The sequence below is a fragment of the Ambystoma mexicanum genome, chromosome 11, assembly GCF_040938575.1.
Source record: "Ambystoma mexicanum isolate Mex_15411 chromosome 11, UKY_AmexF1_1, whole genome shotgun sequence".
NCBI lineage: Eukaryota > Metazoa > Chordata > Amphibia > Caudata > Ambystomatidae > Ambystoma > Ambystoma mexicanum.
The window spans coordinates 973,434,496-973,459,113 of NC_090934.1; positions in this window are offsets into that span (position 1 = coordinate 973,434,496).

Here is a 24,618-nt window from a genome sequence, read left to right on the forward strand (position 1 = left end):
AGGCACTATGCCGATCAAAGGCATTGATCCATGGAGCCTTACGGCTTGGGAGCAGGAATTCACAGGTTAGATGGGTGAGCCATGTACTGAGTACAAAGAGGCATGTAGAATGCAATATCTCTCATTTTGGTGAAATTAGAGAACCAAGTCTAAGTGACCTGTGTTATCTCAGATCCGGATTGCCAAGAAGTTACCGGGGCTGTTTGTAGTGAGGGTCTCCAAGGCAAGGATTCTCATTCACTTCTGTTCTACATGGCAAGAGAAACCTTCTTGCTGCCGGCACGAGGCTGCAGGAGTTTCAATTCAACACAGCTGACATGAGGTAAGCCCTGCAGGGCTTGTGGCACCATTTATTGGCTTTTACATCAAGCACAACAAAGCACACTGTTTTTGTTGTACCTGCCCTGCTGGGCTTTCCTTTATGGCTGAAGCACTCCGCTCCATTCTCCAGGGCTTGGGGCCTGATTTTTCTACCTGTTTGGCCAAACTGCCCACACAGTGCTTTCTCTCCAGCACCTTCCAACATGACTGCCCAACTCCCCTGAGCAACAGAGTGCTTTGTTTACTGCCCTGCCTGCCATTTGATTGGTCCTCCTTCCATCTTCTGGGCCAATCGTGATCTGGCAGGCAAAGAAGCTCGCACCCCGACACCAAGGCTCCTATCCTGCTTCACACAGCCTCACTTCTGTTCCACATGGCAAGAGGAACATTCTTGCTTATGGCACGAGCCCGCAGGGGTTTCAATTCAACACAGCTAACATGAGTTAAGCTCCGCAGAGCTTGTGGCACCATTTATTGACTTTTACATCGAGCATGACAAATCACGCTGTTTTTGTAGTACCTGTCCTGCTGGACTTTGCCTTATTGCTGAAGCACTCCCTCCATCATCCAGGTCTTGAGGCCTGCTTTTTCTTCCTGTTTGGCTACACTGCCCACACAGTGCTTTGTCTCCAGCACCTTCCAACATGGCAGCTCACCTCCCCTGAGTACTGGAGTGCTTTGTTGCCTTCCCTGCCCGCCATTTGATTGGTCCTCCTTCCATCTTCTGGGCCAACCGAGGGCTGGCAGGTGAAGAGCCGGCCCCCGACACCAAGGCCCACAACTGGGAAGGCCTCACATCTCCTTCCCTGCATCACTTCATGTTCCACCACCTTTCACCACATGGAACAGCTCTCCAGCATGCAGCCGACCATTCCACAACCTGGTGCATCACCTAAAGCTTTGCTCTCACTTCCAAGAGCACCCGATGAGTCATATGACAAGATCCACGGACACCATGAATATAAGGTACAGGTTTATTTGCTGGTCCCCACAAGCACAGGCTCCTTCCTTCAGCAGTGAAGCTCAACCGCCACTGTGGAATGTTGATTGCTGAGCAAGCATCAACACTCCACAGTGCACGAGCACATTATGACATATCCTCTTCCCTTACATAACAACAATTAGCAACAATGAGAAACATGAACTTGTTTAACAAGGCAACATACACATGCTTAAATAAAATCTTGGTATGAACAGAAAAGAAAAAAAAATGCAAGTAAAGACCCACTTGACCCAGGTTGCGAGCACCCATGAAAAGTAAATACACTTTAACACACATAGTCCCTAAGCCTTATGGGAGGTCCACACCTCCTGGGCGCACGATCCCTTTCTTGCATCACGACTGGTTGCGGCTCGGAAACAATCCGACCATCCACATTCACATCTGCACACAACTGGCCTGCACTGGAAGCACCTGTCGATTCTGGACGTGGAACACATCATACTATGGACTACTTGATGTCTACTGACTAATTCACTAATGTTGAACCTAGCTATGCCTTAAACCAATCTCTACTGTGTATCCTACTCCTTACTATACCTCTTTTACTTTCTTCATGTGTGTGCTTTTTGGTAATTTCGAAACAAGGTGCAGTTTTACTACTCTAAATTCCCATTTTGTCCCCAGGTGTTTCTGCTGCATCTGTTTGCCCTCTTATCGGCTACTAGGCCACTTGGTGAGCTGTGCTTGTGCTGTGCAATCCCTTCTTTTATCCTTCCTTATCTCCCTGCCACCCCGACTGGCACTCACCATCTCCCCTGTCTGTTCTAGCTGCTTTACTATCACCTATCCTCCTTCTCACACGAAGTCTGGAAGGAAATAGTTTAAAAAAGAGTCTAACCACTAACCCTGATGTACCCATTGCAGACACCTACGTCAGCGCAACTTCGAGACAGATTGTCACTGATATCCTCCTTCTGTCCCCTCTCCAGAACTCTGGACTCCTCATACTATCTCTACTCTCTCTACTTTCTTATCATCACCATTAATGGTGGCACTAGATGGGAAGTACTCTTGGTGGGCTTCTCATCATCCAGGTGTATCAGTAACATCTGCCGCAATGTCACTATCATGGATCAGGGTCCTGAACCCAACCTCCTCCTCCTTGACCGGCACTTGCCGTCCCTCATCAACTACCTTCCTGCGCCTGTTACTCCTTCTTCCTCTCTCACTCTCTCTCTGTTCCTCCTCCTCCTCTGATTGGTGTACCACGCCACTGCACCCTTCATCGGAAAAGCTTTAGCTGCAGAAACCTCATTCATCTAGCCATGCTCAATGCCCGCTCTGCTATCAAACACTTTGCTGACATCTTGTGACATCATGTGGTTACACACATTCTATGTGTGTAACCATGAAACTGCATATCCTTGTAATGCACCCAGATACCTCAGGGTGAGGCGTGCAATATAAATAATAAACAATACAATACAATCTGCCTCCTCCTCAAGGACCTTGACCTCGATATCCTCTCTTTTACCGAGACGTGGTTCAACGCCAGCTCAGTCACTGCTTTTAAATCCCTCATCCCTGATGGCTACAAAATCATCTCTAAGCCCCGCCCTAACCCTGCTGGCGATGGGGTTGTCATGATCTTCCCTGAGTGGGTTGCTTCCTCCCTCGTACCCACCCAGCCATTCTCATTCTTGGAGAGCTTGGACTGCAAGCTGGTCATCTCTCCTACTTCCTCCCTGACCATTACCACTGTCTACAGGCCACCTGGCTCTTCCTCCTTGTTCCTTTCAGAATGGGCTGATTTTTCCTCCTCTCTCCTGACATCTTCCTCTAACCTCCTCCTACTGGGTGGCTTCAACATCCACCTTGACTCCTCAATCACGGCTTCCACTTCCTTCCGTGACCTCTGCACCCCACTGTCACTCTCCATTCTTCCCTCTAGTCCTACCCACTTGGTTGGACATACTCTTGATGCCTTTATCAACACTGATCTTTTGCTCTCTGCCCTACTTGTCACCCTGCTCTCTTGATGAGGTCACTCCCTCCCCTCCTCTCACCTTGGTCCTCTCGACCCTATGACTGCACCTTCCCTAGATCTGCCAACCTTGTTCACGGACATCCACCCAATGAAATGAGTGTCATTTGCTGCCTTTGCATCCACCTTACTACCCCATCTCCCCCCACTTCAGACTCTGCCTCTGAGTCTGCTCTCATCAACCTCCATCTTGCCATCACTAAACACTCTAGACATTCTTGCCCCAGTCATGAGGATCTGCCTGAAACATGCCACCAGGCGTAACACTTGGTACAACTCTGATCTAGCAGCCCTGAAGTGCAAATGCAGAGCTGCGGAACGGAAGTGGCAGACCTCAAGCTCATCTTCTGACAAACTGCCCTGTCGCCTTCTCCAAAGGCAATATCGTCTCTCCATTCATTGCAAGAAGAGGGCCCACATCCAGGCTCGCATCTCCAGAGCATCCAACAACACGGCTGAACTCCTTAAAATCTGCAAGGAACTAGCCAGTCCTTCTGCAGTCTCCACCACGCCTCTCCCCTCTCAGACCCCCTGCACTGCACTGGCCAACCACTTCACATCAAAAACTCAGGACATCCTGAGCACTCTTTCTTCCTCCCTTTCTGCCTCCCCTGCTCCCATCCCCTTGTCACCCCATCCACACTCAGCATTCCTCTCCTCTTTCTCACCTATCGCATTGGACGAGGTCACTAGGGTTGTCCGCTCTATGAAGGTCTCCTCTAAACAGGTCTCCCCCAGTTCTTCCAGAACTATTAAGGACAAAATCAGCTCCCTTGCCCTTGCACTTGCTGATTTCTGCAATCACTCTCTTACTGCCGGGTCTTTCCCCTCTTCCCTCTAGCACTCTCTTGTGTGCCGCATTCTGAAAAAGCTTTCCGCCGATACCTCTTGGCTGGCTAATTACTGCCCCATCTCTATCACTCCCTTCCTTGGGAAACTCCTGGAAAAGGTGGCCTTCCCTCAACTGACCCAGCATACTGAGCTTGTTGGTTGCCTTCACGACCATCAATCTGGATTCCGAGGATCTGGAGGCACAGAAACTGCTCTCTTGAACACCTATGAAAAACTGCTCGCATCTCTTGACTCTAACTCTCCTGCTTTCTCATTCTACGTGATCTCTCCTCTGCATTTGATACGGTCAACCACTCCATCCTCATAAAACGGCTCCATGATAACCTTGGTATCTCGGAGCAGGCACTCGACTGGCTGACCTCCTTTCTCACTGACCGTCCCTCCCAGGCCTGGGCTCTTTCTCCTCTCCCACCTCTATCTCCACCTGTAGCATTCCAACCTCTCACACTGGTTCTTTAACATCTATCTCACTCCGCTTGCTCACCTTATTTCCACTTTCTCCCCTCACTTCCAGTGTTATGCAGATGACACCCAACTCTTCTTCAAACTTCCCTCAAATCCTCTCCCAACTACCTCTACCATTCCTGACTGCCTATCTTCTATACAATCCTGGTGTGCCTCTAATTATCCCTGCCTCAATGCCAGCAAGACTGAGATCCTTCCTATTGGGACCCCTTCCCCTCTTTCCTCCTTTCACTCTGGCCACCCTCTATGGGCTCCCCCTTCTCCTTCATCTGAAGCCAGAAACCTTGGAGTCATCTTCGACTCCTCTCTCTCTTTCCTGCATCACATCCTGGACCTTGCCAAGAAGGCCCATTTTCAACTCCTTCTCCTCAGTGGTATCCTTCCTTTCCTCACTTTTCCCCAGAAGCTCAATGTTTCTAGAGCTCTGGTACTCTCTAGGTTGGACAACTGCAACAGACTCTTCCTTAATCTACCTCTTCCTCTCTCTGCACCCTCCAGCTCATCCAGAAGAGGGCTGCAAGGCTTATCCTTGGCATCAAGACCACGGACTGTATCACTCCAGCCCAAAAATATCCCCACTGGCTCCCAGTTGCTGCAAAGATAAAATTCAAATCCTTTTGCATCATCCACAAGGCTGTCTGGGGGCCTCACTATTTACATCTGGCTCTAACCAAATACTCTCCCTTCAGATCTTTACACTCCTCCAGCTCCAACTCTCTGCATGTCAAAAGCTTCTCTAAGCAGAAAGCTGGTGGTCGATCTTTTTCCTCGGCTGGCTCCCTCCTCTGGAACAGCCCCTCCCTTCCTCTCCATCTTGAGCCGGATCTCCTCAATTCCAGACACCTCTCGACTTTCCTCTTGACCTACTTCTTCCACCACTCCCCCCTGCGCTAAAGCCCACAGTCGCTGAGATTGGTGGCCTGGACCATTGTGTCCTTCTTGGTCCTGGCCTTCCACCCATTCGCCCTCAGCCATCCGCCCTCTCCCAGCACTTGCCTTTGGGCACCCACTGGTCTTTGTTGTCTCTGTGTAACTCCTAGCACTTACCCCCCTCCCTTGTAAATTCTCTCTCTCTGCACCTGCACGCTCCAAATGCTCACAAGGCCTAGTAGGACTGGCACTTTCTTGTCCATCAGTTTTTTATTTCTATTTGCCTTTTGTTCCCATGCTCCCTCCCTGTTGGACCTGTGGGCACTTTGAAACATAATTTCTTGATGTATAAGCACCTTACAAAGGCACAATAAACAAAAGAAAATAGATTTTGGACTTTGATTCACCAGTTAGGATTTGCAGAGGGATATCAAGCTTTCCATAGTTAGGTTTGAACTTTTAGTTACTAGATAGAAATTGCAGGTACAACCCAAATTCACATACTATAGGTAGATCCTCTTGGCACGGATTACTTTATCAAAGTCACTAACCTTGTGTTTAGTCAACCCCTATGAGTTTAAGTTACATTCCCTAAGCCCTAGCCCTAAGCCCTAGACAGAAATTATTGTGTAGCATAAATGATAATGCAGAAAAAAGGCTTTATTTAAAAGCTGGTCCACCAGGCACCTTTCAATCCCTAATTAACTCCTTTGGATTTGGTTATAGTGCAACAAAATAGATTCCGTGTCGCAGGTCGCTGGAGTGTGACGGTAAAAAAGACCAAACCGACATAAATACTTGACATTGAAGGAGAAACTCCCAGACTCTGCGCCATTCAGTATTGTTACTTTATTTAATGATCATTCTAAATCAGATGCCCTCTCCATGATTACACGTGTTTCGGCTCGGCTGAGTCTTTCTCAAATCAGGGCTATTACTACACACACATAATTATAAACCCAAAAGACAAACAGTTTATTCAGGTAAATTCCAAATCATAACATTAATCCATAATACCCAACACAGTGGTAGCCAAAAGCAAAGAAAATATTTCAATGACAGAGAATGCGGGTTGGTGAAGGGGAGGATTGTCAAGGGATGGAGAAAACAGAAAAGTAACACCAGAAATAAACAATATTCAAATATACAGAGTTAAGGAAAAAAAGAGAAAAGACAAAAAATATAATATTGCATTAGTCCAATTGTAATTCCATTGGTTTCATGTATTACAGACTACATTGTATGTTAGCCAAACATATGTTAAACACTCCCCAAGCTGTGGGGTTGCTTACCAGTAACGTGATGATTATCAGATAGGTCATAAAGGGTTAAAGCCCAAAGTCCAAATCTCTGTGAAGAAATGTATTGCATATACCTGTGTTTAATGCCAAACTTTACATCACTGGTAGGTATATCCACTAAGTGCATATAGGATATATATTTATCTGTAGCTTGAATATTCTATGGCCTGCTCTTTATAAAATATGCCCAATATCTCATTATGCAACTAATAAGCTTATATCTCATTACCGCTGAATGGTCCAAAATACAAATATAGGCATCTAATATCCCGATAACTTTGCGTTTTGCGTTACTCCATATGTAATCATTAGTTAGTCCCCAAATATTATTCCTGATCGTATGTCAGTTGATTATAAAAACGAACTGTTCATCATCTTTTCTGCTTATAGTTCAATTCTGCAAAAAGTGATGCGAGACGTGCTTACTCTGCAGCTCCTGTCCCTTGCGTTGGCTGAAACAGAGTTCTGTGAGCCGGCGCCATTTTTAGAAACACTGATAATGCACTTCACCTAGACATGTTCCAGACTTGGGAGAATGGGAGAAGAGAAGCTCCTACCACACCTTGGTGTGATAGTCAGGGCTTCTTGAACCGATGGGGCTTCAAGCAAAATCACCATGAAGCCTTGACCTGTACACCGCAATCTTATGGTACTTTCATAGCCACTGGAATTGCAGATGAAACCAGACCCTCTTCCAGAAGGTTAAAAAAAACTTTGGTTTGGCTCCCAGGGAATGTGCATGTATTTGTGCTTTGGAAATGAAATGGACTTTGTTTTCCATCTCTCCCCCAAAATAATATGCACCCTGAAATGGAATATGAAGAGCAGATACCTTCTGGGCTGTGCCAGTGTCCCATTCTCTCAGACAGATAACAAGCTACAACTGCAGAAACTGCTGCCAGGGTAGAGGCTCTAACCCTAGTAAAACCCATGTCAGACAGAAATTCTCTCTGCATCTGCATGGCTTCCAAAATGGATGATGTCTCCTTTGCCTCCTTAATTGTTTGGTACAGTAGTCTGCAGTAGTGACTCAGAGGTATATGTCCTATAGGCAATTGCACTTAGTGTTACATGAATGTCTCAAAATGCCTGATTTACCACTGAATCCACTCCCTTGTCTATCAGATTATTTATAGCAGCCTCTGCCATGGCTATTAATGGATGTCCTGTGAGGCAAGAGAGTCCACTTTCACACCATCAGAGAAACGAGGAGTTTAGGAGGAAAAGTTAGACATGGATCTTGGAAACAATATCTTCTCACTCTTCTCGAGTTCTACTATTCCCTGTGGATGGCATGCTGGGTCTCAGGGTATTAAGGGTCATCATTCTCAGGTGATATTTTCTACTGCCTAAGACAACAGGTTGATGGAGCCTCAGTTAACACTGGATCAGGCAGATTCAGGCCCAGCATGATACTGGGAAAAAGCTAATACAACATGTATTTACCCTTGGCCTTCATCTCTGTCTCTGAGGCTGATTGATCCCTTTTTCACACCCCCTGGCCTGGGGGAAGAATCGGTCATAATTTACCCCATTCCTCTGTCCTGCATCACGAGAATGTCAGCCTCTTCTGGCTCCTTGAGGGACAGGAAATGTGAAGGAGGCAGAGAAAGACGAGGAACTATTCCATCTCCTGTAAGCATGTTGGCTCTTTTGCACGTTTCCTCATTTAAAATCTGGTACAACTGTCAAGGGGCTATGAAAGGCAACAAGATACACCCTGAATGGCTAGAAAACTGTGCAGACCCAATTAGTACCTCACATACCTCCTTACCTGCAGAGTGCTGGCTTTTAAATGCCACCAGAGACTTGCCTCTCGACAGCATGTGCCTAAACACAAAACTAACTTCTTTCTGCTGGTTGACCATGGATTCGTCCCTGTTCACACTTGTGGGCCTCCATATCCAGTTGACTCACGCCGTGCCCGGCACAAGGACTGTAAGATTGTTCATGATTTCCCTAAGGGTCAGGCCTGACAAGACCCTTGGGAGATGGTGGAGCGGAAAAGACACACGGACACGGAGTAAAGTAATTAACTTTATTAACCAGTAAGGAGCGGAGGGAGAAAGCAGGCAGGGCAACAGAGCAGGAACCTCTTTCCCATCCAACTATCATCCTCAGAATGTTTGGTGGCTTGTGCTGGTCATGCAGAGCAACACCAGCGCGAGCCAGGATATGACACATCTTCCTCTTTTAGATAAACAACAAGAGGGAACACATAACTTAGTACAATACATAATCTTCAAACTTTACATGCAGACCCCTCAATAGGGATCTTGATCTTCCTCTGGATTGCGACCCATGTTCACCATTCCCTTCCTCTTGTACACCCTCACTGCTGTTACCTTGTACGTGATCCTACTCAACAACAGGAATGTCCTTCTGCTTATTCCCTCTGTGATCATCCACCAGCTCTTGTCATGAACCACACATTCCTTCATCCCATGCACTGCTCACACCCTGACTGGATGTGATTCTATTCATATTCCAACTTTCCCCATTTTCCAAATACATGCACAAACCCCTACACTCAGATACTCTCTTGGGACTTGAAAATCTCGACAACCTCTTGACCGTTTTACCTGGCAAATTTATTCTGACCCAATCTCCTTTTTTATACCAAGCATTTTGGCACCTCGTTTATCATCAATATACTTCTTCTTCTCACACCGTTTAACTTCTACTCTCTCTCACAACTCTCTTTGCATTTCTTCGTCCCACTTGTATTGTCTTCATTCATCTCTCACCCATCCAGGACACAACCGACTGCAGGTAAGTCCTCCCTGCATTAATTGGAAAGGAGACACTTCATTTACACTGTGGGGAGTAGTTCGGTAAGACAAAAGGAATTTAACTAGCTCTCTCTTGAAGGTCCAGTTTTTCTGCACACACATCTGGACCAACTCCTTCACTCTCCTGTTAAATCTTTTCATCATACCATTTTATTGGGGGTTATACAAAGATGTACACACCTGTTCCACATTATGTTCACCCAAAAACTTCCCCATCTCCCGCGATTTAAACTGTACACCGCTGTTCTACACCATTTTGTCTGGTACACCTTCATAAGCAAACAGTTTCTCAAAAAGGATCAACACATTCGTAGTATTCACCTCCCTCATGGGTTGAACAACAGGCCACTTTGAATAATAGTCCATCTCGCACACCAAATATTGGCAATCCTCTGGCAATACTTGGAAGGTACCTGCTATATCTATGGCTATTTTTTTGCACAGCCCTGCAGGCAAATATACTGAAGTCATCGGACTCTGTCTTGTAGTTAGACTCTTGTCACTATTTTGACATGGAATGCATAATCGCACAACTTTTTCAATCTCCAAGTCCATACTCGGCCATCACGCATCTGCCCTTATTCTACTCTTGATAGCCGAAATACCCAGATGGCCTTCATGTGCAACTATGATCATTCTCTCTCTCAATGACTTGTGTGGAATTAACACTTCCCCCCTCACAATACAATCACCTTGAACACAAATTTCATCAGCAATTTTCACCATTGAGCTTAGATCGCCTTGCAAAGTTCTCTCTGAAGACCAACCCTTGACACAATACTCTTTGGCATGCCTTAACACCTCATCCTTTCCTCGTCTTTCGCAATCGTCCTGATCAAGACCTCCATTCACAATTAAAACATAATCAGCAGCACCTTCCTCACTGCTGACTGAATTTTCTTCAATGTAATGTAGCTTGTTCTTATGCCTCACATAACACATCCTTGAGAGTTGTCCTTTGTGACCACAATTCGAACATTCTTTCTCCAAGGCTGGACAGATCTTGTTATTAGCAAGATGATCCTCCAGCACCTAATGCAATGCCTCTTTTTTTTATTATTATTATTATTATTATTATTATTATTATTATCCTTCTTTCCTTCCTCGTGCCATTCATCTCTTGAAATCGCCTTCTCACCAAGTAACCCCTCTTCAAAGTGTTCACACTCTTCATCCTCTATCCATGCCACTTCACAATCATCATCACTAATACATTCAGATATCTTCATTGGTAATCTCGACAGGAAAGCAGCCTGCACATTATCCCAACCAGGGATGTATTCCATTTTAAATGTATAACCTTCAAGTTTGAATACAAGTCTCTGCCATCTAGCTGATAGGTTTGTATGCCCTCCTGGTGCCAACACATGTAACAATGGCTTATGATCTGTTTTGATCGTGAATTCCGTTCTTCACAAAAAACAACATGTTAAATTCCACCTAGTGTCAGGGTTGGTTCATCTCCCTTGCACCCCACAACATATCTATAAGCTTAAACATAATTGTTGAAAGAAGAAAGGTGTGCTCCCAGTAATCCGGGCAATAAGTCCACCACAAAAACATCCTAAAACGTTCCACTGCCCAGGTACACGCCACTGCCTCCTTTTCAATCATTGAAAAAATCTGTTCACTCACATACAATGGTCTAGACGCATGTGCTACCACCCGCAACTGTCCGTTATCTTTCTGCGATAGAGTAGCTCTCAAACCGTAACTGCTCACATACACAGTCAACACACCTCTTTTGCCACTCTCAAAGTTTTTGAGCAGTAAAGCCACTTTAATTTCTTCTTTTATTTCTTTAAAACATCTCTCTTCCACTGCTGTTCACTCAAACACTGTGCCCCTTCTCAGTAATTTCTCAAAGGTTCTGTTTTGTCTGAAAATAGTTCCAATAACGTTAACATCTCTTGTAGATTGGGTAGATGACAATCAGCAATTACAAACTCATTCAAATTTCTCAAATCCACACATATCCGGATCTTTCCATCTGATTTTCTTGTCAGAACCACTAGGGAAACCCATTCTGCACACTCTATGGGTTCTATAATATCTTCTTTTACCATCGCTCTAATAGTAATTCCAAATCTTCCCTCACTATAATGGGTACCTTGCGCACCTTGCTTCTCACAGGCACGGCACCCTCCTTCAACTTTATCTCATGCACAAATGTGCTCATCAAACCCAATTCCTTCTTAAACAATGTTGGATAGCCATCAATTATATAATTCCTCTTTCCCTCCCCAACGCACAAAACATGCTCATCTTCCCCAGGATGCAACTTCATCCGTAACTCTCCTTGCAGAATCCATCCTACAATAGGTGCTCCAGCTTCCGCCATATGCACTTTAGCCCTCGTTTTCCTGCCATTGTATTCAATGTCACAAAGTACATAGCCTAAAATGTTAATTTTACCACCACCATATCCTCCTGGATAAATGTCTGGCTTGAACATTTTACATTCCCAAAAGCATCCTTAAAGCCCTCCAACCCCAAAATGGTGTACTTCGAACATGAGTCTGCCATTACTCTCTTACTGTGTCCATCAAATGAGACCGAACACCAAGGTCTTTCGCGATCGTCCTGATCAAGACCTCCATTCACAATTAAAACATAATCAGCAGCACCTTCCTCACTGCTGACGGAATTTTCTTCAATGTAAAGTAGCCTGTTCTTATGCCTCACATAACACATCCTTGAGAGTTGTCCTTTGCGACCACAATTCGAAAAAAAATTCTCCAAGGCTGGATAGATCTTGTTATTAGCAAGATGATCCTCCATCCAGCACCTAATGCAATGCCTCTTTTCTCCTCTTGGTTGATGCACATAGGAACTCTGCACATCGCTTCTTCCTCTTTGTATCACCTTCTTGACTGTCCAATGGGGTACAAATCATCTTTCTTCTCTCTTTCGAGTGTTTTAATGCTCTGTTTTAATGCCTCATTGCTCCTCACTATCTCTACTCTGCAATGTAAATTCGGATTGGCACCAGTCCAAAGTCTTTCTCTAATCCATGAATAAAAATTGAACTGTTCAAGAACTACATTCGGTTTTTCTGCAAACTATTATTCTAGCCTCGACATCCATATGTTAAATAGATATTTATCTTCCTCCTTCCGACCTGGAAGTAAGTGTTTCATGAGCCTCACAGCTTCCACTCCAATCACTGTTTTTAACAATGTGAGGCTAATAACTCTCCACCATTGTGTGCATCTAAGTAGGCTTCAAACAACACTCTCCACAATTCCCATTTCATGCTGGAGTTCTCTGGAGACTGTAAAAATGGTATTGGCGGTTGTACAGCCATATTAAAGTCCCCCCTCACATTTGCCCTGTCCCCTTCCATGTTAATCTGAGATTATAATTATTCCTTTGTGGTGCCTTCTTTCCTTAATAACTCTAAAACCTGTTTTTTTTTTCTTTGGAGGACAAAAAAAGAATAGAAAGCAACTCCATGATAATCCCCTTTAAGTTCCTCACTGACACCCAACAGAAAATGTATGGAGGTGTATAGTTTCGCTTCCTTTTAGTTTTGAATTTAAATCAATAGGTCTCTCTCTCCCTCTGGCTGCTCCTTACCGACCTAATCTGGTTCCTTAGTTGCTGCCGGCCCCCTGAAACCCACACGGTTTTAAGTCTTGTTAAGATTTCCTCACAGGAGAGGAGGCAGAGATAGCACAAGTCAGCGTGTAGAGCAACGTATGTAAACACACAGTTTAGTTACCACCGCTGACGTGCCTGTTGCTTGATCCCATCGCTCGTCGCCACTTGTGGAGGGGAAAAGACACATGGACAAGGAGTACAGTAATTAACTTTATTAACTGGCATGGAGCGGAGGGAGAGAGCAGGCAGGGCAGCATAGTGGGAGCATCTCTTCCATCCAACTGTCAGCCTCAGAACGTCCAGTACCTCGCGCTGGTCATGCAGAGCAAGAGTAGTGCGAGCTAGGATGTGACAGAGCTGTTGACCCATCTGCCTTTGTGTCGGCTCTGATGACCTCAGTCAGGAGCAGCATGAATGGTCTCGAAAGTGTAGAGAAGGAGCCAAGTACCCCCACCTCAAGCATCACGCCCATGTTGGCTATATGCTGGGAAACAGAATGTGAAATATGTGCAGTGCCAGTGAAGATACCGATACCAAGGAGAATCCTGGAAGCAAGGTTCCCATTTAGAAAGTCATGCCTGCATACATGACAATATGATGGCCATTTGAATGAAATACCAGAAGAGTTGTGAAAAAGTGACCAAAAGAGCAGATTGGTGATGTCACACGAAGCAAGACTGACGCACCCAGAAGAGATGCAGAGACAAGAGAACATAGACATTCTATAGGCATCAAGAAAGTATCAAAGACCAGTACCATTTTGGAATCGAGATGAAGATGGTTATGTTACAAAAAACAATGACGATAGGAAGTCATTTTACACGTGTACAGATGCAAAGAAACACAAGTAGACAAAGTATTCTTAAGGCTACCTATGTAGTGAATAGATTGCGGCATGCGCCCATATATATATATATATATATATATATATATATATATTCAGTAAAAAAACTTTGTTAAAGGGACGTTATGGTTAAGTTGCGCTACTAAAAACCTATGAAATTCAGTGAAAAAACTTTGTTAAAGGGACGTTATGGTTCAAAGTAAAACCGAAAAACCCCTGAAATTCGGCAGTTATGGTAACATAAGCAACCATAACTCGCGCCACTGTGCACTGCTAACACTAACACCCAGGACATCAAAGATGACATCACAAATGTCATTGAGGACATCACTGATGACATCACATGTGCATTTACTTTTCATAAAAACTCTGTACGAGGGATTCTTATAATGCTGACCAAAAACTGTCAAGGATCATTAGGATAAATATCATGAGCTAATTAGTGCATTAAGCAATGCATTGATATAAATAGCATTCTATTATGAAGTTCTATCCAGTATACTAAGCTACTCATGCAGAAACATAGGCAGTGTGTGCAGCATACATGATGAAGGTGCCATATTCATAATCTTGCCATGTTGAATACTGAAATGATAACTGCTTTCTTATTAGAGTTTTGCGTACTGTGAAACATGTAATAAGTAGATAATAAAACCCAATTAATGCATAATTATTACAGACAAAACACAAAGAGACAACAACACATACAAATATGAGTATATACAGGGACAGTGAAGTAAACAAAAAAGCAGAAGTAGTAGCAGAAAGAGTTCATAACCTAACTGATTGTCTTTATACAGAGAAACTATTGCTCAGTTTCAAAGCTGCTACTTACCATATGTATGTGTATCACCCCAAAGGAAAGGAGAGTGAGTATAATGTATACAAATATGAGCATATACAGGGAAGGTAGAGTAATAAAAATAAAACTATGAGAAAGTGCTGATAACCCTAATGATTATCTTCATGCACAGAAAGGATTGCTCTCTTTGAAGCCTGTGTCTTCCGCTATGTATATGTTTCATATGATGTGACTTGACCCTAAGTCTACAAATATAGTACCTTTTCAATTTTTACTTCCTGACTGTTACTGAAGAAAACTATGTGGCTTCGATATGTCAGTAAAGGATAAAAAGGGAGAGCCAGCCATGTGATGTCATCAGTGATGTCATCAATGACATTTGTGATGTCATCTTTGATGTCCTGGGTGTTAGTGTTAGCAGTGCACGGTGGCGCAAGTTATGGTTGCTTATGTTACCATAACTGCCGAATTTCAGGGGTTTTTCGGTTTTACTTTGAATCATAACGTCCCTTTAACAAAGTTTTTTCACTGAATTTCATAGGTTTTTAGTAGCGCAACTTAACCATAATATCCCTGACTTCATATACATGTAACATAGAACATACTAACCCCCTCGTAGTGATTTTCATGTCCGCGGACTACCGCCATGTCCACGGACATATCGAAAATCTAAGCGTGGTGAAGGTAAATTTAAATAGTGTGCCCCATTTCCCCTTTGAAGTTGGCTCTGAAAAGAGCCGTTTTGGGTTTTTTTTTTTACAGATGCTTGACAGACATCTGTTATTTTGTATTTTTTTTCTTGTTTTTTTTTCTTACTTTACTCCTAAAATATTCACATAACCTTCTCCAAAGCAACCCTTACATTCCAAAATAGAAAGGCATTTCCCGTAAAAGATAAAGAAATGCCATCTTCTTTAAAATTAACAGCATTACTGGCATCAATATTCTCATTATTACAAAAGAACATACCAGCTCTAAGCATGAAGACACGCATGCCTTGGTTGATGACACACCTAGCAGTGTTTTGCTGCGGACAAAAAACTGAACTATTGTCCCATATTGCCCTAGGTAGTAATCCAGAAAAAATTACTTTTGCATTTGGAAGGATCTTCATTACGGCTTGAACCAAGCGTTCCAAATCAGCCAACAAAGTAGGGGCACTGACGTTGCCCAAATGGAAAGCACCATAGTGCAAAACTACCACATGCGGACTGTTCATCGTGGCCATATCCTCACAAACTTGTACAATTCCCTGTACATTGTAATCAGGCACAGTGCTCCACACCACCTCCACTCCTTTCACATCAAAGTTCTTTGCAACATGCCTGCATTGAGCGTACTGTTGTAAACCATGCACAAACCTATCTCCAAGCACCAAAACCCTGACTTTCTCTACTTCTGCCATCTTCACCACACACAGTCTCTTTCAACACAAATCCACAACCTCGACATCTGATTGGCTGATCCGTACAGTCTTCTTTCCATGTTGGATTTCCTGGAAAAACCCGGATGTAGCACGCCCTGTCCACGAACAGCCGCGGTGTCCGCGGACGGCGTCCACTTTACTCTCTGTGCTATTCCCTCATTGCATACAGCTAAGCAATCACACAATACGAATAACGTCCTCAGAACACCCCCATTTTGTGAATTTTCGAACATTTCAGGACAATTATCATTTCATTATTCAACATATTAACATTACAAATATACTTTCATCTTGTACTCTGCACACAATGCTATGTTTCTCCATTAGTAGCTCAGTATACTAGATAGAATCCCATAATACAATGCTATTTATATCAATGCATCGTTCAAAGCACTAATAACGGTATGATATTTATTGCAATATCCTTGACACTTTGTTCGCAACATTATAATAAAAATCCCTAGTACACAAATTCCATGAAAAGTACATACACATGTGATGTCATCAGTGATTTCATCAATGACATTTGCGATGTCATCTTTGATGTCCTGGGTGTTAGTCTTAGCAGTGCACGGTGGTGGCGCGAGTTATTTTTCATAGCTTACCATAACTTGCGATTTTCAGGGGTCTTTCGGCTGTACTTAGAACCATAACGTCCCTTAAACAAACTTTTTTTAATATCATGCAAACAATATACAAACATGGCGTGCAAAAACCAACTTCTCACAGATGGCTTTACACAGAATGTTGCAAAGTAAGAATTTATGCTCGTTCACAGTGAAGGTCAGCTGCTTCCATTTTTTTCTCGGGCCCCGGAGAGGCTCACGAAGCGGACTATAAGGTTGTATTGTGTTTTGACCTTGACAGACAGAGATTGTGATGAAAGACTTCTCTTGAAGGAGTGTTCCTAAAACGTAAGAGAAGATAAAGATGAAATTTCTGAAACGAAACCACTTTTATATATTATATCACTATGCGAAAGATCGTTCGCACACGCGGAGTCGTATTTTGGGACTGCACCACTTGTAGATAATGGAAATTGCAATTGTACTGTAAGTAACCCTTTAGATTATTTTATACCAAATATAATTACAATAGCGTAGCATTAAAGACCGCTCAAGTTGAACTTGTTCGTTGAAAGTGGCATAATGTTTTCTACCGCGCACTATCACTGCCGAATTGATCCCCTGTCATTTAGAGGGCTCTGAAAAAGGCAGACGACACAGGGTGGGTTAATAGAAATAATTTAACCGGTCTATAGGCGGTCAAGCGCTCTACTCGCTGTGCCACTTCACTGTAGCCTGTCAAGTGGCACAGCGAGTACAACGCTCGCTTTGACATCCGTGCACAGCTTGCTAACGCAAGTTCGAATCCCGGGAAGGCCAAACTCAGCCTTTCATCCTTCCGTGGTCGATAAATGAGCACCACACATCGTAGTTAATAATAAGCACCGCTTAGATAACTCACGGTTCTTAGCGCTATATGAATGGGAAAATATTATTATTTTATTATTAACATACTCCGTTGCACTATCTTCGATAGCAAATAGTTTCACGCCCTAATAAATAAAATGATGAATTTTAATGAAGATCGGCTGGTGAGACTAATTTATGTTTTTTAAAACATGTATGTGGCCCCATTTTGCCTATGTCACGATTTACAGACTCCAGCGGATGGGGTCTTCAACTGCCAGGTGCAGGTCCAAATATGCAACTTCATGACCCTCACCATTTCATGGGACAATCGCCAAGGACCAATATGCCCTTACGCAGTACTAGCGGCTACAAACAACATACCAACCAATAGGGTGGTCTAATGGCTCGTTGTTGGAGCAACCTTCCGATTATCAGAGCGACCATTTACTGCTTTTATCATAAACCAACAGCCTATCTACCGCAAAGGAACAACGCGTGCCTCCGAATAAACTTTTCCTGATCGACAGCAGAGACAATAGCAAATCGCTGAATATTCACTAAACATTTCATGTGAAATAAATGTACTTTACCAAATGTACAATCCTGCTGTTTACTTTTAAACCACAGTTTCATATTCCGAATTGTGGCGCACTGAGTTGTAAGCTGATCTAACACCCTCTGTACCGCAAAGGAACATCGCATGCCTCAACATGAACTTTTGCGGATCGACAACAAAGACAAATGGAAATTGCTGAATATTCTCTAAACATTTGATGTCAAATAAATGTACTTTACAAAATTTACAATCTTGCTGTTTGCTTTTAAATCACTGTTTCATATTCCGAATTGTGGCGCGCTGTGTTGTGACATAATATGTGTTGTCTTCCGGGTTCTGTGTAAAGTCACTTAGGACTGCAGAGAACTGGGCCCGTTTGATGACGCACCCTGTAACGTCACGGAGAGAGGCGGGGAATATGAATGCTTTGATAATATCACGCTTAGGGGCGGGAGATATGATTTAGTGTCGCAAAAGCAAGTCAGCCAGGTCAATAGCGCCAGTCATAGGATTATCACATAATGTCGGCGCACACCAGCCGGATTTATCATTTCTTTAGTGGACAAAAAGTCGGTTGACGCCCATAGGAAAATGTACTATTAGCGGACAAAAGGAGTGGTCTTAAAACACTTTCACCCTGACAACGAACAATACAAACAACGTTCTCAGAACACCCCCATTTTGTGTAATTGCAACCATTTCGGGACACCGCAAGTGTTCTTAGAACACATTCAACTAGACAGATTACAATACGGACAGCTTCCTGAGGACACCCTCAGTTTGTGTATTTACGAACAATTAAGTACAACGCGAGTGTTCATAGCTCATTTTTACCTTCCTTGCGAACAAAAATGACACATACTCCGTCCTCTAAACACCCCACTATTTAGTTTATTTACAAAATGTCAGAACAGCCGTGTTCTCCGCGGACAAATCGAACGCAACAAAAACGTCTAGCACATAAAAAAAAAACATTGAACCTATCTCATACTCCCCCACCCTCCCCAAACACTCTTACACACCAACACACGGCACTAAATACAATTTTTTATCCACGTTTCACCGCGCTGTACGCGGTCGACGGCGAATACAAGATGGCGGGCGCCACAGAATATCTGACGCGCTCTACGCCCCTCGCCGTCCAATCAGCGAACACGTCGCATGTCCGCGGACATGACGCAAGGCCATGGGCTAATCGGGGTGCTGTCCGCGGAGCGAACAGGGAAGTCCGTCCGCGAAGCGAACACAGATATCACTAATTTTTTTGCCTTACATTTTGGTTATTTTTAAAAAAACTACTGGACGGATTTATACCAAATTTGCAAAAGCACGCTTTCGGGACCAGGCCGCCGCGCCTGCCGCAAATTTGGTGTAAATCCGTCCAGCGGTTCGGGCTGTAGCCGTGCGCACATTTTATTCCCATTCAGTCTATGGGGAAAAAAAAAGTTTTGGGACCCCCCTATAACTTTCCCCCCCCCTGGACGAATCCTCACCAAACTTTGCAAAAATATTCGGAGTGGGCCATATACTTTTTTTGCAAAGTTTGGTGAGGATTCGTCCAGGGGGAGCGAAGTTATAAGCCGCCCAAAAAGTGCTCTTCCTATGGAAACAGCAACTTAACCATAACTACACAGCCACTACCGTGGCTGTGTAATATATATATATATATATATATATATATATATATATATATATATAGGAGTGAGTGAATTATGGATGATTCCACTACGCATTTTAGCAGAGCTGGACAAGAGAAAGGAAGGCTTTTCCAGTGTGTTGCAGTTGAAAAGCAATCGATCTACAGAAGTGAATCAAAGAAGGGCGAGGCGTAGCTACAAACATTTCAAAGAACAAACTCTTGTTCAGAAGATGTCAGAGGTTCATTAAATAATAGTATTTTAAATGCACCAAAAGCTCAAAATCATTGTCTTCATTCACGTGGATAGCTGAAAATGAACAATCGTGACGTGCTACGCCTACGCAAGGAGATGGAGTATGCTATACTCCCTTTTATTCTCAGGCATGAAGAACAAACTCAAGGCCAATCTTCAAAGGGCTAATTGACTGGCAGACTGCAGTGTGATGATGGATAGTATACTAATTGGTGGGAAGCTATGGTCAAGACCAACCCACCAGCACCTGGAGGCCAGCCTGCTTGCTGCTGGCGTATGTGGAAAAGTACTGTTGGATGTAAGAGTGCCAACCAATTATAGAGGGCCACATAGTAAAGAGCCCTATAGTTTGTGTAACCAATGGGACGTTGTGTATTTGATGACATTCATAGTGACCTGTTTGCGGGAAGGGCTTAGTTGCCCCACCTGATATAAGAAATCCTATCACTCTCTTAGACAAGTATGGAACTTATACCTAGATGTTCCCTTAGACCCAATCACTTTCTCCAATAGGTTTTTGTAGTTTGCCACGTAGGATGACGTCAACAATGACAAGTTTTTACTGTATAAAATGCTTTTTTTGTAAGTTATGTTGAGAGAGAGCGAGAACATCGAACTAATTGTCGATGTTCGTTGTAACTCCCTGTTTCAGACAATTGCAAATAAAACAGCATTGATTTGCCAACTTCCTGAGTTAGTTTGATTATTGATGTTTGAGTATCTTCTGCATCCCCATCCATCTCAAAGTATTACTATGTCGTCTTAAAGGGCTGGTTCGAGAACCCCGGTTCATGTGGTAGCAGAGAGATGATGGTTAAAGAACCATAAACCTAGTAAGCTTTGGGGTCCCGGTAATATCGGACGTCCTCCACCATTTTAACTGAAAGGACGTAAAGCTCCCTGTAGCTAGCAGTAATTAATTTAAAGAATCTTGCAAGTGCAGGTCCGGCGGGTCCCTCGGTTTCACACGGAATCCCCTCACAATTTCTACAGGAAGATGAGCGGACGGAAGGCTTAAGCGGTTGGTTGAAGGAGACAATGATGCTGACAGTGGAAAGTTGAAAATGTGAATGGTAAGTAGGCTGAGTGAGGTGACAAAACATGAATGGGCAGTGAGAGGAGAGGGTGGTTGGGGTAAATAACTTGAGACGAGGAATGTCAAGTTTATAGGTGAATAGCGCAAGAAGATGAGCGTTGAGTTATTAAGTAATTGACTTGAGACTAGGATCGTCAAGCAATTAAGGACTGTGAGACGAGGAGCGTCACAGTTAGGTTAAGCCCAGAATACTGCGTCATAGGGATGTTAGAAGAGGTCATATCCAGAGTCCCGAAAGTGGATGACGCAGACTACGGACGAATTAAAGATTGTCTAAAGCAGGCTTGTCCAACCTTTTTTAATGTTTGAGTAAAGCATTAACTTTTTGTCACCCAGTGGGCCGGCAAGCCAAAAGTCAACAACCTCTCCCAAAGCAATATATTAAAAAGCAATATTGTGTGACCTTTAACACAATAATATGATATGATATTTATAACGCGCTTAATACCCAGAGGTTTCTAAGCGCGGACCCGGGGATCGAACCTATGGTGCTCCGTGTCGTCTTGCTTCCAAGGCAAGCACGTTGCCCCTGAGCTATCCTCCCTAGACAATCACAGGCAATGATAGTCATGCAGTCCCAAAGATAGCTTTTGATGTCAGGGGCAGTGATCAAAGGTTAGTTGCTTGTGATTTCTTTCAGTGTGTATGTGTTAGTATTTTTCTGAAATAGTGGGGTCGACCAAGCGTAGCGAGGGAGCTATAAGGATCTAGGGAGGGTTTGGGGGGGGTTCCCCCCAGAATTCTTTTTCAAATATGGGGTTGAAATGGTGCATTCAGCACGTGGGCATGCATTGGCAGTGCAGCGCTTGGGCATGGATTGGCAGTGCAATCAGAATCTCTGGTTGTCTTGCAGACGTTCTGCAGGCCAATCAGAGCCCACGATTCTAGGGAACTTCTGTGGGCTGATGTATGCCCAGCTCAGGGCTTTAAGTGGGGTAAGAAATCGAGGGGGGGCCCTCATTTGGGGGCATGGCTTGTGGGAGGGGTGTGGCCTGAAAACTAGGCAAACCGTAGGGTATGCACACAAATATATATAAAAGTTATATATTTGTGTGCGTACCTTACTATGGTGTGTGTACTATGCAAGCCATCTTTTCTAAACATAGAAATTTTTCTATGTTTAGAAAAGATAGCTTGCATAGTACACACACCATAGTAAGGTACGCACACAAATATATAACATTTATATATATTTGTGTGCATACCCTACGGTTTGCCTAGTTTTCAGGCCATCTTTTTTTTTAAACATTTCGGGTTTATAAAAGATGGCTTTGAAAGTACACAATTCAAGCCGTCTTTTATAAAGCTTTGACTACGGACAAAATTGTCCGTCGGCAAAGCTTTATAAAAGATGGCTTGAAATTTGTACATTCAAAGCCATCTTTTATAAACCTCGAAATATGTCGAGGAATCCCCAGGTTCCCTAGGGTTAAAGACGCCTCGGCGACCTGGGGAAACAAAGGGACAGTAACTGCCTGTGGTGACCTCTCGCGCGAGGGGTCACCAGATGCAGTTACTATGACTGACGGAAGTGGCAGCCAGGCACAGCGTCGCTGTGGTTGGCTGCCACTTCTGTCAGATCGCCTGACTTAATGCAGGCGCCTCTCCCGTCGATGCTGCGGCCGCGACGGGATAATGCATCCTGCCATTGTTGCGGGCGGTGGGACGGGGCCCCGGCAGGGCCCCGGCTCAGCCCCACTTTTTGGAGACTGCCGGGGCCCGGCCCCGGCAGGCCCCGGCCCACTTTAAGCACTGGCCCAGCTCACTTAGTGAAATCACCGGTAAATCAGGGCTTTGGGCCCAAGCTGCTCAGAGCTGGCCCTCCTCGTAACTGCAGCAAAATACATTCTGCCACAATACCAGGGGCTCTGTGTGCAACCAACCTAGCATTGTGACGATTCAACTCTGTGGCACCTCTGGTCCAGGGATGAATGTCGGTTTCTAAATCATCAATCAGCCCCACACATCTAGTACACCAGAAGGGACCCGAACAGATTGGAACAACAAGTGAATTATAAACCTCGGGTACTCGACTGCATTATTTCTGGTAGTGGGGGACTGCGTTCGCACTTTCCCCTGATTTTTTGGTGAAAGAAAGAAAAGGTTAAGTGTGCACTAGGCATGCTAGGTTGGTTGCACATAGAGCCGCTGGTCTTGTGGCAGAGTGTATTTTTCTGCAGTTACGAGGAGGGCTCTGATTGGCCTGTAGAACATCTGCAAATACAAAACTGGATTGCCACCATAGACAAGGAAAAAGGGATCTACACATAGTCCTGTTTCCCTTTGAAGATGGCCATTGCTGCTGCAGGGACGTGCCAGAACACAGAGTAAGCTGCAGGTAAGTGGGGCAGGGGTTGGGGTGGTGGTGAGTGGGAGGAGGTGATGGATTTTGGGAAGTTTGAGGGACGGGGGATCAGGTTGACTTACCTTTTGCCCAGCAGAGGAGATAGAAGCCATCAGCTTCTGAGGAGACTTGGAATGCGGACATTGCAATAAGGTAAAGCTCACATGTGGAGCTTCCTGATGCTCCCCTCTGAGTCGTTAATACGATGTATCCACATCCACTCTGTATGATAGGGTGAAACTGTGATATATTTTGTTTCTGCTGTGCCTGAAATGTAAAAAACTGTGCAAGAGAAAACCGCAAGGTCTCTTACAGAAATGAGGAACACGCCATTGCGGTTTTCAATTCTGTTTTGTACACTGGCGGCTGCTTATAAAGGGCGGGGGGGGTCGCCCCACCAGAGAGCAGAGAGCACGCCAGTGTGCTGTAAAAAGAGTGTTCACGTTCTGTTGTCTGCATGCATATTTTTTTTTTTGCAGCGCTGCCTGAAACCAAATAAATGAATGCTGCTCCAACAGAGGCTCTCTGCTTTTCATGGCTTGCCGGGCTGTTGCAGAGGGGCGCGTCCCCTTTTACGCAGCTTTTTCCAATGTTAAGTGCGTGGAGCTCGTAGCTCCACGCACTCTACGTAACCCCCATGGCAGTGCAAAGGCTGGCGGGGCGCTAGAGTGGTGGCCCCGCTAGAAATAATGTGTGCGCAATCAGCGCACCTGCTCAGGACTTCGGCATAGTAACAGCCAATCACTGAATGTCATTGGCTGTTTTCCAGCCAATGACATTAATGTGACTGGGCGCACGCAGCGTGCAGAAGGAAATCCGGTTCCACCTTCTCACTTAGTCGTGTGTTGAGTGGGCTCTGTGTGAAGAAGCGCAAAGAAGACGTCACAACACTCGAGAAGCTGCACTGAGAACAGCAGTCAACTGAGCTGCAGAGGGTCCATAGGACGTATCTCCGATAAGTGTGTGTGGCTTAACCTGGTGATGGCGGTGCCCACCCGGCCCGGCCTTCATTCCCCAGGGATAGTGCTCCCACGACGGTCCTGGTCCTGGAG